Below are 17,680 nucleotides of genomic sequence, written 5' to 3'. Positions count from 1 at the left end.
CCACTGAATGCACTTGTAATGCTTGAACAGAATGTGTGGAGCAGCTATTTGAGTATTCTCAAAAGTAAATAGTGAGTTTATCATTTTTTCCATCTGGTATCCACAGTCTAAAGTCAATGCAGCCCTGGGGCGGCCGGTTGGCTCAGTTGGTTAGAGCACTGTGCTCATAACACCAACATGGCCAGTTCAATTTCACATGGGCCAGTGAGCTGCACCCTCCACAACTAGATTGAAAACAACAACTTGACTTGGAGCTGATGGGCCCTGGAACAACACACTGTTGCCCAATATTCCCCAATAAAAAAATTGTTTTAAAATAATAAATAAATAAATAGAGTCAATGCAGCCCAAAGCCCAGAAGGAACACTGTGACACAGAGAGTGGGTTCTAGGAGAAGCCTTTAGCTCTGGCTTGGGGATCAAGAAAGAGGACACCTGGGGCAGCCAGATGGCTCAGTTGGTGAGAGCGCGAGCTCTGAACAATAGGGTTGCCGGTTCAATTCCCACATGGGTCGTGAGCTGCGCCCTCCACAACTAGACTGAAGACAACGAGCTGCCACTAAGCTGCCGGAGGGGCAGCCAGATAGCTCAGCTGGTTAGAGTGCAAGCTCTCAACAACAAGGTTGCCGGTTCAATTCCCGCATGGGATGGTGGGCAGTGCCCCCTACAATTAAAGATTGAAAATAGCAACTGGACTTGGAGCTGAGCTGCGCCCTCCACAACTAGATTGAAGGACAATGACTTAGCGCTGATGGGACCTGGAGAAACACACTGTCCCCCAATATTCCCCAATAATAATAAAAAAAGGGAACACCTGATGCTCAGAGAGAGTACAGAAATTTCCCCAGATATTTTTCTTTCTTTCCTCTATTTTCTCATACTCCAGCCACCAAACAATCCTGTGGCAGCAACAGAATCCCACAGGAACCAAAACTCAGAGAACATTCCTCTATGATTGGTAGAGCCATGGTCTCAAGAGGATTGTGTGAACCTTCATTGCTTTTTTTTTTCTCTCTGTCTTTCTATCCCTTGGACACTTGTGAGTATGGGTGGGAAAATAGGGTAAATAAAGCCCCAGATTTCTGACTGGAGGACAGAAAACGGAGCCTCATTGACCCAGAAAGTAATTGGGAAGTCATGGAGAAGGAGGAGCTTACGAAAGTGACCCTGTATAATTCACTGTGAACTGGGCTTGCCTCCAAGCTGTATAGGCATGGATCTGATTACAGTCAATACACCAAAAATTTTGAGCATGGAACTAACAGATAGATCACCACCCAGGTCCCAGACTAGCCACTTGGTGGCACACACATGGAAGAGATTCAAGTAGCACACAAGGATTTAAAAATCAAATTTTCATGGGAACAACAGCCCACAAAAAGTGAGTTGGAACTTGCAGCCTGAACCTAACCAGATCAATTGCCTACTAAGACAAAAATTTCAACATTGTCCATTAAGATTTTTTTAAATCCCACAGTCTCATAACAGAATATTCAAAACATTCATGAAACAATCCAAAATTACTTGACATATGAAGAAACAAAGAATTTACAACTCATTTGGGAAAAGACGATCAAGAGATGTCAATACCTAGATAACACAGATGATGGAATTTTCTGATAAAGACTTTAAAGCAGGCATTACAAAAATGCTCTAACAAATAATCACTAACACTCTGAAAATTAATGTAAAACTAGGAAGTCTGAGCAAAGAAATAAAAGATGTTAAGGATAACCAAATGGAAAGTTTAGAACTGAAAAATACAGTATGGGCCAATAGCAGAACGGAGTTGACAGAGGACTGAGTCAACAAATGAATAAGAGGTAAACGAAATGAAAAAGAGAAAATGAACAAAGCCTCAGTAATCTGTGGGACACTAACTGAAGGTCTAATATTTGTGTTATTAGAGTCCCAAACAGAAATAAGAAATAGTATGCTACTGAAATTTTTTTGAATAAATAATAGCTGGAAACTTGCCAAATCTGGGGGGAAATAACCTACAAATTCAAGAAGATCAGCAAACCCAAAACAGGATAAACCCAAAGAAACCCAGGCCCAAACACATTGTAATCAATTTGCTAAAACCAAAATACAAAATAAAAGTCTTGAAAGCAACCAGAGAAAAACAACATGTTATTGATAGGAAAACAATGATTCCAATAACTGTGGATTTGTCATAAGAAACCATGATGACAAGGAGGGAGTGGCACACCATTTTTAAAGTACTGAGAGAAAAGAACTGTCAACCAGGTTTCCATACTCATCAAAAAATATCCTTCGGAATTTAAGATGAAAGAAAGACCTTATCAAATGAAGGAAAACTAAGAGAGTCTATTGCCAGCAGACCTGCTCTAAAAGAACTGCTAAAAGGAGTTCTTCAGATAGAAGAAATACCAGAAGAAAATTTGCAACATCAGAATGAAGGAAGAACAACAGACAAGGTAAATAGCTCGGTAATAGAATAAGAACTTTATTTCCTAAGTTCTTTAAAATATGTTTGATGATCAAAGAAGAACTATGACATTATCTGGTGAAGTTTTCAATGTATGTAAATGTACTATGTTAGACAACTATAACATAAAATAGGGAGAATAGAGGGAACAATGTGGTAAGATTTCTACATTCCTTCTGCAATAGTAAAATATTGACTCTAAGTAGTTTATGAAAAGTTAAGATGTATGTTGTGAGATCTAAAAGGAGAAGTAGGCAAGTCGATAATTATAGTTGGAGACTTCAACACTCTTAATAATAACTAGAACGAATAAATCAGCAAGAATAGAGGAGAATTAAACAACATTATCAAACAATTAGATCTAATTGACATTTATAGAGCACTCCACCCCACAACAGAAGAATACACATTCTTCCCAATAGCACACTCCACCCAAGAATAGCAGAATACACATTCTTGGAACATACACAAAGATAGACCATGTTGTGGGTCGTAAAATAAACTTTAACAAGTTTCAAAGAATTTAAATCATACAAAAAGTGCTCTCTGACCATAATGGAATTAAACTTCATCATAACAGAAAAATAACAGGAAAATCTCCAAATAACTTAAAATTAAACAACACACTTTGAAATAATCCATGGGCCAAAGAGGAGTCTCAAGAGAAATTAGGAAATATTTTTAAACAAAAATGGAAACACATATCAAAATTTGTGAGATGTTGCTAAGGCCATACTTTTAGAGAAATTTATAGCAATAAATGATATTAAGTCTAATAAGTCAATAATCTAAGTTTCCACAGTAAGAGACTAGAAAAAGAACAAAATAAATAGAAAGCAAGCAAAAGGAAGGAAATAATAAAGATAGCAAAAATCAATGAAATAGAAAACAGAAAAAAAAGGAAACCAAGAAAGCTAACAGCTAATCACAAGAAAAGATCAATGAAATTGAAAAACTTCTATAAAGACAGACAAAAAAGAGAGAAGAGATACAAATGATCAATTTCAGGATTGAAAGACATGCTCCCACTATAAACCCCACAGACATTATTAAAAGGATAGTAAGAGATTACTATGAACAATTCTATACACATAAGTTTGACAACTTAGATGAAATGGACCCATCAAACTTCAAAACCCACAAACTATCCAAACTCATCCTAGATGAAATAGATAACCCAAATAGTACCAAAACTACTAAAGATACAGAATTTAAGTTTAATGTCTTCCCCCAAAAAAGTAATCCACAAGACTAGATGATTACGCTGGCAAATTCTACCAAACATTTAAAGAAGAAACAATACAATTCTAGGCCATTTCTTTCTGAAAATAGAAGAGGAGGGAGCATTTCATCTCAGTTTATGAAGTTAGCATTACCCTGATACCAAAACCAAACATAGTACTCCCCACACCCCCATCAAAGGAAAGAAAGGAGAAAAGAAAAAGAAAACTAGAGACCAATATCCCTTATGAACACAAATGCAAAATCTTCAAAATATACCATTAGGCACCACATAACGATGTTTCGGTCATTGCCTGCAAGATGTATTCAACAGGTGCTTGACCCAATAGAAATCATATGCCCCGTGAATGGAGAACCATCTAGCTAAGACTTGAATTGCCTTCTCCCCAAAACAGAAAAAGAAAAGTGGAGTACTCCCACTCGTCCTTTCCTTTTCCCAGTCTCTCTCTTTCATCATTATTCCTGGGGAGCAAATCTCACAAACCTACTGTGAAGAATTCACAGAGGGAATGAAGACATTTTCAGGTCTTTGTCCAGAAGACCCTTTAACTATCTCATTTAATTCTCTCATCAAACCCATAAATTAGGCACTTGTATCGTTTAGGAATATGTTGGCTGCAAGAAACAGAATAACCAGTTCATAGCAGCATTAATAAACAAGGGTTCACTTTTCCCATGCGAAACATGGGCAGTTAATGGCTTTGTCTTAGCTGTCTCATGATGGCAGGACCCTGGAGAGATGTCTCCACATTTTCTTGGTAATAAAATGGCTGCCAAAGCCTTAGCATTATCCAACAAATTTCCACCTTGGGAAGCAGGGCACTGCATAAGCAGGGAGGTCCTTCCCACCCACCTATTTCATCTCAAGAAGGAAGCAGATGTCAGAGCAGAAAAATACTCCTCATCCACCACCGTCTCTTGTCAGGGAGTGAAAACCTTTTCCAGAACCACCCTGTAAGTGTCCCCTTTTCATCTCACTGGCCGGAACTGATCACATGTTCACTCCAAGATCAGGAACTGGGCCACCTCCCCAAAGTTCATGGAAAATGATACTTTAGCAAAATTGGTATTTTGTTGGCGAGAAAGGGAGACAATAAATCGTGTCTGCCATAGGACTGTTATTATTTCCTTCCTTTTTAACAGATGAGAAAGGTGCGGCTTAGGAAGGATAAGAGACTTGCCCAAGGTCACCCGGCTGGTAAGTTCTGAAGCCACATTTCAAACCCAAAACTGTCTGGCTGCCAAGCCTGGGCACTGAATCTCTGTGTTAGCACCTCTTTGGCTGTGGCTGATGCTGTCATCATTCCTTCGCTCCCTGGAGCAGCAAGCCAGGAGGGCTAGTGGAAATCACACTGCTGATGACAATCCAAGTCTCAGAAGAGAGAACAGAGCACAGAGTCCCAGCGTGGATGAGCATCTGGGACCCCCTGCACATGGGTATTGGCAGGAGACAGTATGGTTGTAAGAGCTCCAAATCCCTGTGGTTCTGCCTTCCTTGGCCTCTGCCCACTGGCCTCTGTTTTCTGCCAGGAACTTAGAAACTATCAAGCAGAGCTGTGCTGGAAACTTGCCTCTCTAGCTCACTCCCTGATGCTGCCCCTCTGGGCCCCTCCCTCGGCCCTGTTTTGTCTGCTCATCTTCTCGCTGGTACCAGGAATTCTGTCCCCCCAAATAACTCAAAAGTCACCATATATGACTCTACTGCAACATATCCTCCCCTAAAGTGAGGGCTACACACTGTATTTCAATGAGAAAATACATTAGCAGGTAATAAATTTTCCCTTCATTCTCTGTGTTCTTAGTGGGCCTTGAAATTAGCAAGAACCAAATGCCACATTAATTTCATTATCAGGGGCCAGTACTAAGAGGGACATCACAGTGTCCCCTGAGACTGGGATTCATTAGCCTGGGCTGGAGGTAGGCAAAGCCGAGGACCAGTGGCAAAGGGAAGTAGGCACTGTTCATAAGCAGGTGCCAGGCAAAATTCTGTTGTGGTTCATTTCTGTTTTTTTTCCTGGGCTGTTTCCCAAGAGGAGAGAGTTAGGTCTCTAAACAGTTAAAGGTATTATGGTTTCGGGTGTGGGCGTGAATACATTTTTCAACACTTTGGTCAGGTTCTTCACACACAATGCTTGTCGCTCCATCCCCATTTCAGGAGGCCTGGTGCGGGAAAAGCACCTAGTTGTGTCTAAGTAATGATCTCTCCATTCCAGAACAATCTCTGCAACATCATTGAGTGGGACAAGGAAGGATTAGCAAGTCCTCAGATTACTTGAGCAATAAAGATATACTGCCGTGGGCCTTTTCACTTGGAACTCAGTCTTGGTCAATATCAACATCCTAATGGCAAGTCGATAAATCCAGTATCAACGGCAGTGGAAGAGGTGTCAATGCCGGCTGCCGGCAACTTAGTTTATGGTGAATCAAGACCTCGAACGAGGCTTTAAATTTGCTGATGCTTTTTTCTGCGGGGTTTGTCGCGGCTCACCCAGCCAGATCGATTTGATGCGTCGTGCTGGGGAAGAGGAAAAGGTTTGTGGCTCTCAGAGTATTAGCAAGTTTATTTCACACGGATGCTGCGACAGAGGCCAGGGGAAGGTTTACAGAAGCAGCATTCATCAAGCCAACCATTCGCCCACGACATCCCTCAGGCTCAGAGCAGAGAGAAAAAGGAGGGGCTGGCGGCTGGCAGCATTATGGCTTTCTTGGTTGGGGGCGGGGGGCAGATAATGAAGAGGGGAAAGGATCTGGAGGCTGTGAAGGCACCCACAGCCAGATGAGAAGCCAGATGTGGGCAGCAGCTTTGTTGGCGTCAGCCTTCAGGAACTGTTAGGTACGAAGGACATTTTTCCTTCCCACAGAGTGTGTGGCAGATTGATTACAGAAATGGCCCTAATTCTCCATCCTTCCCACATCATGAGCAATGTGATTTGGTAGTTCTTCCCATCAAGGGGTTGAGTCTATTTGACTATATTACAGTTTTTTTTAATGTAGGCTGCCTTGTAATTTATTTTGACCAAGAGAATGCAGCAATAGGAATGCTGGGATATCAGTTCCAAGCCTAGGCCTCGCCCACCTCTCTCTCTCTCTCTCTCTCTCTCTCTCTCTCTCTCTCTCTCTCTCTCTCTCTCTCTTTCTCTCTTCCTGCCTCCCGCCCTCCTGCCCTCCCTCCATCATGAGAACAAGCTCAGCTAGACTTCTGGAAGATGAGACACATGTGGAGAAGAGCCGAGTCTCCCCAGCTGAGATCATTCTAGACCCATCAGCCTCCTGCCAACCTACCAACTGACCACACATGTGTAAGCAAGCCCAGCTAAGTCCAACCCAAATCATGAGAGCTGGCCAGGTGATCCATAAACCTGTGAGCAATGATAAGTGGCAATCGTTTTAAGTCAGTGAGGTTTGGGGATGGTTTTTATGTAGCATTATTATGTCAATAGACAATGGATACAGGCTTCCTCCGATTGTTTTGTAACCAAAGCAATGCTTAGGGGAAATCACCCCAGGCCATGAACTTTAAGATTCCTGATTCTCTGAGGACCAGCTGGTGCTAAATACCTGAAATGTATACACTATACACAAGCAACCAGAAAACCCCACAAGGCCAGTCTACCCTCCCCCAAAAAGACTGTCAGCAAAGGGCCATTCGCATTTGCCCAACTTAACTTATTCTTAGGGGCAAGGTCCTGATTTCCAAAACAACCAACCCAGTTTTAGCTCCAGGACTCTGAAGATACCACTTGTCTTCTAGAATGGATGGACAAATGCCCATCTGCCCCCCCCCCCCCACTCTGCCTCTCTGAGTCAGTGAACCATTTAGAGTCAGCAGCAGGGGGCAGCCATTTCAGGCTGAAAAATGGTGGGGGGGTGTGTACTAGTTTTCTACTAGTTTGTTACTGTTGCTGTAACAAATTACCACAAACGCAGTGTCTTAAACAACATAAATGTGTTATCTGATTGGTCTAGAGGTCAGAAGTCTGACATGGGTCTTGCGAGATCAAAACCAAGGTGCAGTCAGGGCTGCCCTCCTTTCTGTAAACTGTCGGGTAGAATCTGTGCCTTGCCTTTCCAGCTTCTAAAAGAGTCCTTTTTCCTTGGTTCATGGTCCCTTTCTCCATCCTCAAAGCCAGCAATAACGGACTGAGTCCTTCTCATGTCACATGGCTCTGACCTACTCTCCTGCCTCCCTGTTCCATTTTTAAGGATTCAGGTTACTAAATTGGACCCAATCAGATAATCCAAGATAATCTCCCCATCTCAAAATCCTTAACCTTAATCATATCTTCAAATGCCCATTTGCATTGTAAAGTAACATAGTCACAGTTTCCAGGGATTAGGACATAAACATCTTTGGGGATCTTCCTACAATAATTTCATTGTGATTTTGTATAACAAGCATTAAGACAGGAAGCTTTTCTTTTTCTTGGATATTTCCATTAGAATTGATAGGCCTACACGTGGAATTCTATAACAGGCTCAGGTTAGAGACAAAGGGAGGGATAGAAGTGAATCAGATCAATAGCATCCCATAATCCCATCCCATCATCCCACAAAGTTGGAGGGCATCCCTCTCTCCGTGACACATGGATCTCACTACTAAGGAAGCAAGATCTGGCTCCCAATTCCAGGGCGGGATTATACAGACTTAGTCCACAAGGAATGCAGCTCTTCACTATGTCATCCCCTGCACTGAACTTCCAGACGCTGGTGACACCCCTTGAGGCAATTTAAGGGAGGTCATTCGGGAACCAGGGCAGACCCTGCCACCAACAAGTTTCTTTCCCCACTTACTGAACTTTTGTGCTACGAGTTAAGGGAATGCAGAGATGGATCTGAAGAGATTCTGCCGCCATAGAGGTTACAGACTAGAGAATTATAACAACAGGCGCATAAATGGCTAGTTCAATTTTTACAAAGAGAAGACATCACAAGAAACAAACAGGTCACATGTGATGGAAGTTAAAGCATGAAAAGGTGGGAAGGGTGCTGAGTGGATAGGGAGAGGAGGAAAACAGAAGAATCTGGGAAGGCTTTTTAGAAGACTTTCAGGAAGCATGTTATCAATTTTATAGTTTAAGCTGGGGTAGGCAAATTTTTTCTGCAAAGGGGCAGATAGTAAACATCTTAGGTTTTGTGAGTTGTATGGTCTCTGTGGCAACCACTCAACTCTTCTGTTGTGGTGCAAAAAAGCAGCCATACACAATAAGTAAATGAATGACTGTGGCTGTGTTTCAGTGAAAATTTATTTATAAAAATAGGGAGCCCAATTTGGCCCACGGGGCTCACTGGCTGATCCCTGTTGTAAGTCATGCTGTAGGCACCCCATGAAACGTAGCATAATCACAAAAAGATTTATACGAGTTGTAATGCTTTGGTTAAGGTTTGGTGAATGGACACAACAATCCAGAAGTAAAAACAACAATTTTTATGAGATATTAAAGAGACCAGGATCTTAAGAGTTTCAAATAGACGATTTCAGATGGGGGAAATACTTGAAATATAGCTAGTTTGAGTAGGGTTATTTTGTGGAGAGCCTTCATGGACAAGTAAAGGAGTTTAGATGTAAGACGATGGGAATTAGGAACACATTGATCGTTTTTGAGCTAGAAAATTATACCATGCAAATGTTTCTTAATCACTGAGTAAGTTCAAGGATTAGCCTCTGGGCCATGCAAACATGCAAAGCCAAGGTCCTGAGGACTGTCCCCCAGGGATAAAAAAACTTGCCTTGTCCCCAGCCAGCAAGTGGTCATGAAGCCACCTGCTTGCACACACAGCTGGTCTGCAGCTCACACAGGGCTGGGCCCAGACTCCCAGAAGATTCTGGGTGCCCATTAGTGTCTGGGCTTGGCTTCCCCAAAGCATCAAGCGTTTCTGCAAAAAAAAAATATCACATCATAAATCAAACCATTTCTCACTATCTCTGAGAGGAGAGACCATCCATGTCACTATTGATTGGCTCTCAATTGGGCTACATAACTGGTCTCAGTTTTCTCTTTAGACCTCCTAAGACCAAGCAAAGCTTAGCAATCAAAGCAATCCAGCATAGTGTAGGAAAGAGAAAAAACGACAGGTAGTTAAAGCAGGAAATATTGTAACACATAAATTAGATGCTTATACAATTGTTGGAAGGCTCTGAGGGATGGGTTCTAGGCTGGGTCATAAGAAATTACTTCTAAAAATACAGAAATGACTCAACAAATGAGCTACAGCCTCAGAGTCATTACTAAAGCTACGCCATAATTAACTGCATACCACCAATTCTCAGAAAACGGCTGAGATAAAGAAATAAAAAAGTGACCCATATAAAGCACTCTTTTAGCATATTTTCTAGAACATGGTAATAATGATGGCTTGATTTTGCTATGGTAGATTTTGCTGGTACTGTCCCTCCATCTCTTCCCATGCTCTCTCCTCTGCCTCCTCCACCCCAAAGCCCTCCTGCTGCTGGGAACCACATGTTCTAACAAATGAGTTACCAAAGGCTCCAACAAGCTGCTCGTCCTTATCCCCAGCAGGAGAAATGCAGGCGACCTGGAGGTGGGACCTTGTTAGAGTTCGTAATGAGCTGACAGGAAAAATATTTCTGCCTGATTAGAATCTCTAATGAGCAGCCGACTATGGTGAGCAGGGGAAGACCAGCTTCCAGCTCTCTCCCCGACTGCTCCCACACCTCTCCCTGCTCCCAAGCGGAGCCCTAGCAGGAAAGGGCTCTTTGCAGCAGTCAAAACCATAAAGAACAAACACAAAGCAGCCCCAGAAACTCCCTGCCCATCCCTCTTCTCCCCCTTCCTAGGACCATCTTATGCATTGGTCCATGCACACCGACCGCTGCCACCTGCTAACATCTTAATGATGCCTCTCGGACCTATCCGTAATCGGTCACAGGTGCCCCCTGAGTTCCGGCGAGGTCCTCCATCAGAGAGAGATGGAAAGGCAGGAGACCACAGCGTCTGACCAGCCACTGGAAACATGAGACCATGGGCCAGATTCCCACAGCGACCAGCCAGCGTGACAGCTCCAGTTTTGCTCAGGTTCCATTCAGAGACTATTCTGATATCCCCGTTTTCTTCCAGTTGACTGGTTTTAGAAAGCACCTCGGTTTGTTCCAGGGTGAACTGATTCACCGCAATGATGATTTTTTAGAAGAAAAATGAAAACTCACAATATATTTTGGGGGTAGTCATGGTTCAATAAAAAAAATATTATTTGGGTTCAGTTTGGAATTTGGGCTGTACTTACGTGCAAGTCCCTGTGTCAGAGGGACTTGAATTTTTGAAAGATTAAGAGATTTTTGTGTAGTCCTGGGTTATGAATTCAGAGGAAAGAAGACATTATGTGGTGGTAAGAAAGTGTTCTAGTATTTGGTAAAATATCCCTTTGGGGTGTCTGAAGGTCCTGTCTATGGGACAGTCCAGTCTGGCCCCTTTGCCTGGCAAGGGCAGCTCCCACTTCATTCCTAAGGGACCCTGCCACTACCAAGGGGTCCCCTTGCTGTGCCCTCCAGAGCCCCAGGCTTCCACTCTAAGCTACACCACAAAGCAGTAGACTTTTTAGTTCCTACCAAGCAAATCACAGCAGAGTAGTGGTTCTCAGTCTTGGCCATACATTATTATCACCTGGGGAATCTTTAAAAAATGTCAATGCCAGGGTCCACCCCCAGAGATACTGATTTCATTGGTCTGGGGTATGGCTTGGGTGTTGGGACATTTAAGTGTGTGGCAAGACCTGCGAACCACTGGTCTGGAGTAATGCTTCTCAAACTTCAATGTGTACATGAATAGCCTGGGGGCTTACTAAAATGTAGATTCCAATTCAACAGATTTAGGAGAGGCCTGAGATTCTGCATTTCTGACAAGTTCCCAGGGGATGGCCAGGCCGAGGCTGCCCATGCCCTCCCAGCAGTAATGGCCCATGACTGTGCTGACAGCTGAGGCCAGCTCCCACACCCACCCCTTCCCAACGACCCCTGTGGCTGGGGCGCTAGATGTTCCTTTGCAAGCACCAGAGCCTGGGAGAGGGGACAGCAGCAGGCAGACCCTGGGCCTGGCTGGGGGTGCCTCCCCCATCCAGGATGTGTAGCAGGGGAGGTGGGCCAAGGAAACAGGCTGCGGGGAGCACGCGAGGGCGGGACACACACACACAGTCTTCCCGCTTGGGCCCAGCAGCCCCGCTCTGCCAATTTCCCCCCGCCCCGAGTTAATGATCAGGCCTGAGGCTGTGCTAGCTGTTCTGGGTGGAAGGTTACAGTGCCAGCAGGAAGACATGCCAACCTCCAGCTTCCACTCCTTGCATCATTCCCCAACTCTTAAAACCCCAGGATCCTGGCCAACAAGAAAGCAGAGGGGCCCAAGGCAAATTTCTCTCCTGAAGGGGGCTGCCTCTACCCCCTGCATAGAGACCAGGAATTAGGTCCAAGAGCAGCTCCTGGGAGGCCTAGTGTAGGGAGAGCTGCCTGCCACCAACCTGTCACGGTCAGGTTCCTGTTTCCTTCCAAGTGTCCCTCACTTCCACCATGTCATCCTCCGTGTCTAGCCATCGCTCCGTCCCGCTAACCCTCTTGTTGTTCACCTTGGCACTTCCCACTGATGTTAGGTTTGTTCTCGCTCCCTCACCTCCTCATCCCATTCACTGCTATACTTTTAGTACCTACAACAGTACCTGACATGCAAGAGTCTTAATAATTGTTGCGGACGCTATGATAGCAATTGCCTCAGCTGAACAGAGCGACGTGGCCCAAGGTCACACGAGCCCTTCCCAGGTTGGCCTACACCCTGGACTGATGGAGGTCCAGCATCTGGGCCCCACACAGGACAAGTCTGAAGAGCAGGACCAGCTCCGGAGCGCCCTATGCTGTGGGCTGAGGCTGCCGGGGGCTCTCCCTTTCCCACTCCTGCAGCTGTTCCCTCCTTTCCACAGGTTTTGGTTCTAGGCTACTCCGTAAACAATCTGCTCCATACACTCAGCCTCAGAGTCTGCTTCCCAGGAAGCCAGACCACAATAATACATTCTTGTGGAATGAAAGAGAGAAAGGAAGAAGAGCTTTGACTCTACCACTGACCGCTTTCCACATCCAAACAATACCCCCAATCTGCCTACTTCGCTCCACACCCACTGCCACACAGTAATCAAAGCACCATTCTGTCTCGTTGAGAGCCGTGCATCACCTCTGCAGGGGACCCTGTGGATGCCAACCCCAGGCCTCCTTGGCTCCTCTCAGCTCACCTGCAGTTTCCCCGCCCCCCACCCAAGTGGCTCCTCTGCTTACGGGCTTTCTCAGCCCAGAGCAGGGCAGCCCGGAAGTGTTAGGGGTTTGATGCTTCCAGAGACAGTCCTCAACCAATGAGAACAAGAGTCATAGATCAATAACCATTCCCACCCATTTGGAGGACAACGCTCAGGCATGTTCCACAACATTACTCAGGGGACCCAATGGGTTTCCAGCTCCCTCCGCCCCAATTCATTAGACCAGCCTTTATTTGGTGGTGTTTCTCTTTTCTTCTCAGTTCCCCTATTCCCTCACTCGTATATCCCAGATAAAATCTACCTGCCCCACATCCTGGACTCAGCATCTGCTTTGGGGGGAATACAAACTAGGTAAGCCTCCTCAGCAGCTGCCTGACTTCCATTCTTGCTGCTGTGAGCTTCTGAAAATAGCACAGCGGGGAAACTGGCCTTCTTTCAGTTTCTCTCATGCCACAGGGACTTCACCTGTGTGACTCAATTTATTCTTTCATTCAACAACTTTTCGTTGAGTGCCTACCTTTTGAGGCCTTGGGACGCAACAGCAGGCAAGAGTCAAAATTCCTTGCCTTCATGGAGCTGACGTCCCTCCCCACCACACACACAAACACTTGCTGCTTTGGTCTCCCTCTTACTTACCAGTTAAGTCTCAACTCAAATGTCCGGTCCTCAAAGAGATGTTACCTGCCTCGCCTCCTTTCCCATTTAACTTCCCCTTAATAACTCCCTGCACAGAGCCAGCTCCTTTCTCATCACACTTGTCATCAGATGCGTCTCCTCCATCATCATGCTCCCTTCACAAGCACAAGACAATGCCCACTTCACTCTCACTGTAACCACTGCCCTGAGCACCATGCCTGGCACCTAGTGAAGGAATGAATGAATGAATGAATGAATGAATGAATGAATGAACGAACTAATGGCACCATTGTCATGAGTGAAAGATAAGAGGAGAACTGAGAAACATCCTCATGGATGGACAGGGGGAAGCAGATAAGGAGCAAAATTTCCTAGTAACCAGTACTGGTGACTGAGAGGACGACAGATTTGGGAATCCTAGGCCATCCGCTGGCATCAAGAACGTCACTGGAGCCGGGAGAGAGTGGCAAGGGGAACAAACAGTGAGATGCAGAAGGGGCAAGACACCGAAAGCTCACCATTTCATTCTCCTGCACAAGCTCCTCCACAGAGTGTCCACAAGGAAAGGTGTCCGAGCGCGGTCAGGGTTTTCATGGCAGCCTCTTTGCCGTAGACACCTTTGCTGGAAGCATTTTTGCCGCAAACATCTTTGTCGCGTGACTAACTGGCCATAAGGCAATTTTGCTGTTAAAAAAAAAAAAAAAAGATAAAGTAACTGTTTGATACTTTGAGGGGTTTTTTGTTTGTTTGTTTGCTTGCTTGGCTTTGTTTCCTCTTGATGATGCTCTCGCAGTTACTCCCATTTTTGCATTACATGTAAATCTTAGCTAGCCCTCAGAATGGCCTATATTGGATGCAGAAGACAGGGTGGTGGTCTTAAAACAACGGGCATTTCTTCCAGATGACTATGATTGACCCCAAGACCGGGTTTCTTATTTTGAAACATTACACTGGGAGGAGAAAGAGAGGCCGAGGGCGCTCTTCAAGGGCACAGGTTTGAGCCCACATTTCCCACAGAACAAGACACGTGCATATGTACAACCCACTTAACAAAATCAGCTACTTGCACAGTGTTGCCACGGATCTACACACTTTATCAGTGTATTCAAATATTTTGTATTTCACAATAAAGTCTTTTTAATTTTGTTATGTCCTTTTTAATGTGCCTCTTTAACTTTTCGTGATACTATCTTTTTTTACGGCAAAATTGCCTTACAGTCCATTACTTACGCAGTGAGAATACTCGCAGGAAAAATGCTTCAGCGAAGATGTCTAGAGCAAAGATACTAATGGGGAAAGTACCTAGAACCGTCTCAGGGCCTATCTCATCTCTCAGTTCACAGGTGAGAAAACCAGGACCCAGAGAAGCACCTACAGTGGGTGACAAGCCTCATATACTGAGCTCCTTGTTCATGTTTGTTAGAATCTGAGATTCAGTCTGGCCGGTTCCAGGCAGTGGGCACAGCTTCCCAGGTACAGCTCATTGTTCTAGAAGAGGGGGCTTTCAGTCTGTGTATCAGCAATCAGTGACTTGTAGGATGATTATACCCCTGTCCTTGTGGCCTGGCATTCCCTGGTCTTTTGTCCCACCAAAGGACTACTCTGGGGAGACCACCCAGACTCCCACTTCCTAGAACTGAGTCTTTGGATTCCAATGACCTCTCCCAGGGTTGAACACTTGCCTTATTCCTGCATGTTCAGGACTCAGAGAGCTCAGTGCCCCCAGATGCTCTGTGCCTCCTGAACATCACTCAGACAGTAAAGGATCGCCTCCCTGATTGACACTCTATAGTACTAGACTCCACCCACTCATTTTGGTTTTTGTCCTCGAGATAAACTCATCCCAAGCTGAAAGGCACACTGCCAATGAGTGGCAAGTATCTCAACCAAAGTCTTTTTATACCTGGTCTTCAGTATGTGAAAAGAATGAACAGACCTACAGAAAAAAATAATAGCTCACATTGATTGAAGGCTCATTATGTGCCAAGACCCACGTTAAACACTACGTTGGTGTTCATGTAACAATTCTATGAGGTAGACATTTCTATTATCAACCCCACTTACTAATGACGAAACTGAGGTTTAGTGAGGTCAAGTGACTTGCCCAAGGCCGTGCAGCTAGTAACTGAAGTAGAATTCAAGCCCAGGTGCATCTGACCCCACGGTCTTAACTTCCTCCCACCAAACCACTCACTCTTGCCCAGAGACCAACTGGGTCCCAGGCACCGAAAGGGGGGCCAGGTGTAGCCAGGCACCAATGTCTCTTCAGAAAATGGTGTCCCAGAGCCAATCAGCTATCAAAGGATGATACACAGGTAAGGAGAAATGGTGACTCTTGCCACATATGAAACAGAATCACCACCCTCAGATGACTCCGTGCCTGCCTCTGAGCCTTGGGGTGGGGCCCAAAGCAAAAACTGGGGGGCTTTGGAGCACTCACGACCCTTTCTTGGCCCAACCCCTTTCTAGCAGCCCTATCCCACTTCCCTCTAACTCTCCCCAGCAGTCCCCCCACACAGACACACTCACACACACATACATACACACTCACACACACTCACTCACACACACACACACATGCACGCACACACATATGCATGCACGCATGCATACACACATACACACACTCACACACATACACACACTCACACACTCACTCACATACACATGCATGCACGCATACACACAGGCACACACACATACACACATGCACACACGCACACATACACACACATGCATACACGCATGCATACACACATACACACACTCACACACATACACACACTCATACACACTCACTCAGACACACATACACACTCACATGCACACATGCACACGTGCACACATACACACATGCATACACGCATGCACACACACATACACATACACACACTCACACACACACTCACACACATGCATACACACGCATGCATGCATACACACACAGGCCCACACACATACACACTCACACACACTCACACACACGCATACACACACACGCATACACAAGCAACTCCGTATCAGCCCTGACACCACTTCATCATTATGTAGACAAATGGACAGGGAGTTAGTGACATGTTATCCGTCAAGAGCATTTACCGTTTCACAGTGGATGTAGAAAGAGGCTGTATTAAAACAAAGGAACAGTTGAGAGTGTCTTAATCAGTTGTAAGGTAATTTGTTGCTATTAATAGTGAGAATACGAAACTTTGTGAATTAGCTACTTTTTGGAATCCTAGAGTAAGTTCAATATCTTCCCTAAAATAACATCACAGTCACTTGAAATGGATATGTGTTCTCGAGTAGAAGAGAGGATGGCATGACAACTAGCTCAATAATAACTGCATAACTTACAAGCCATTTTTGAATATGGCACAATCCAAGTTGATAATTAGGACTGGTTATTCTTAGTGTGGCATTTAGGAATTATTATTTCACTGTACTTTCTCCCACCCAAGTTTTTTACACTCTATCAAAACCTGAGCATCACCAGGGGAACATATTCCCTGGCACGGGAATATCATCCATCATGAATGCAACAGCTGAGGAGAAATGTTCTAAAGAAACTGCAGACACAGGACGGCACTTTGCCAAGATACATAGGAAGCCTGACAGCTTACAAGGCACTCACTGTCTTCATCCAACAGGGTCTCCAAACCCTGCCTCCTCTATGAACACTTCCTCTACCAGTGCTAGAGAACTGTCCCATCCTGTGCCAGGGCCAGGAAGGTCACCTGTCTCAGTCTGCTCGGCTGCCATACGACGAGCTTGTTGCAGCAACGTTGCTAACCTTCTTTGAGATCAGAGGGATTATTCGTTATGAATTTGTACCAAATGGACAGACAGTTAACCAAGTTTATTATTTGGAAGTGCTGAAAAGGATGCATGAAAAAGTTAGACAACCTGAACTTTTCCCCAACAATTCATGGCTCTTACATCACAACAATGCACCAGGTCACACAGCACCGTCTATGAGGGAGTTTTTAGGCAGTCAACAAATAACTGTATTGGAACACCCTCCTTACTCACCTGATCTGGCCCCCAATGACTTCTTTCTTTACCCAAAGATAAAGGAAATATTGAAAGGAAGACATTTTTATGGCAT

Source organism: Rhinolophus sinicus, chromosome 3 (genome assembly GCF_057876585.1).
Source record: "Rhinolophus sinicus isolate RSI-liver-muscle chromosome 3, RSI-T2T, whole genome shotgun sequence".
NCBI classification, from domain to species: Eukaryota; Metazoa; Chordata; class Mammalia; order Chiroptera; family Rhinolophidae; genus Rhinolophus; species Rhinolophus sinicus.
This window is presented reverse-complemented; position numbering follows the sequence as displayed.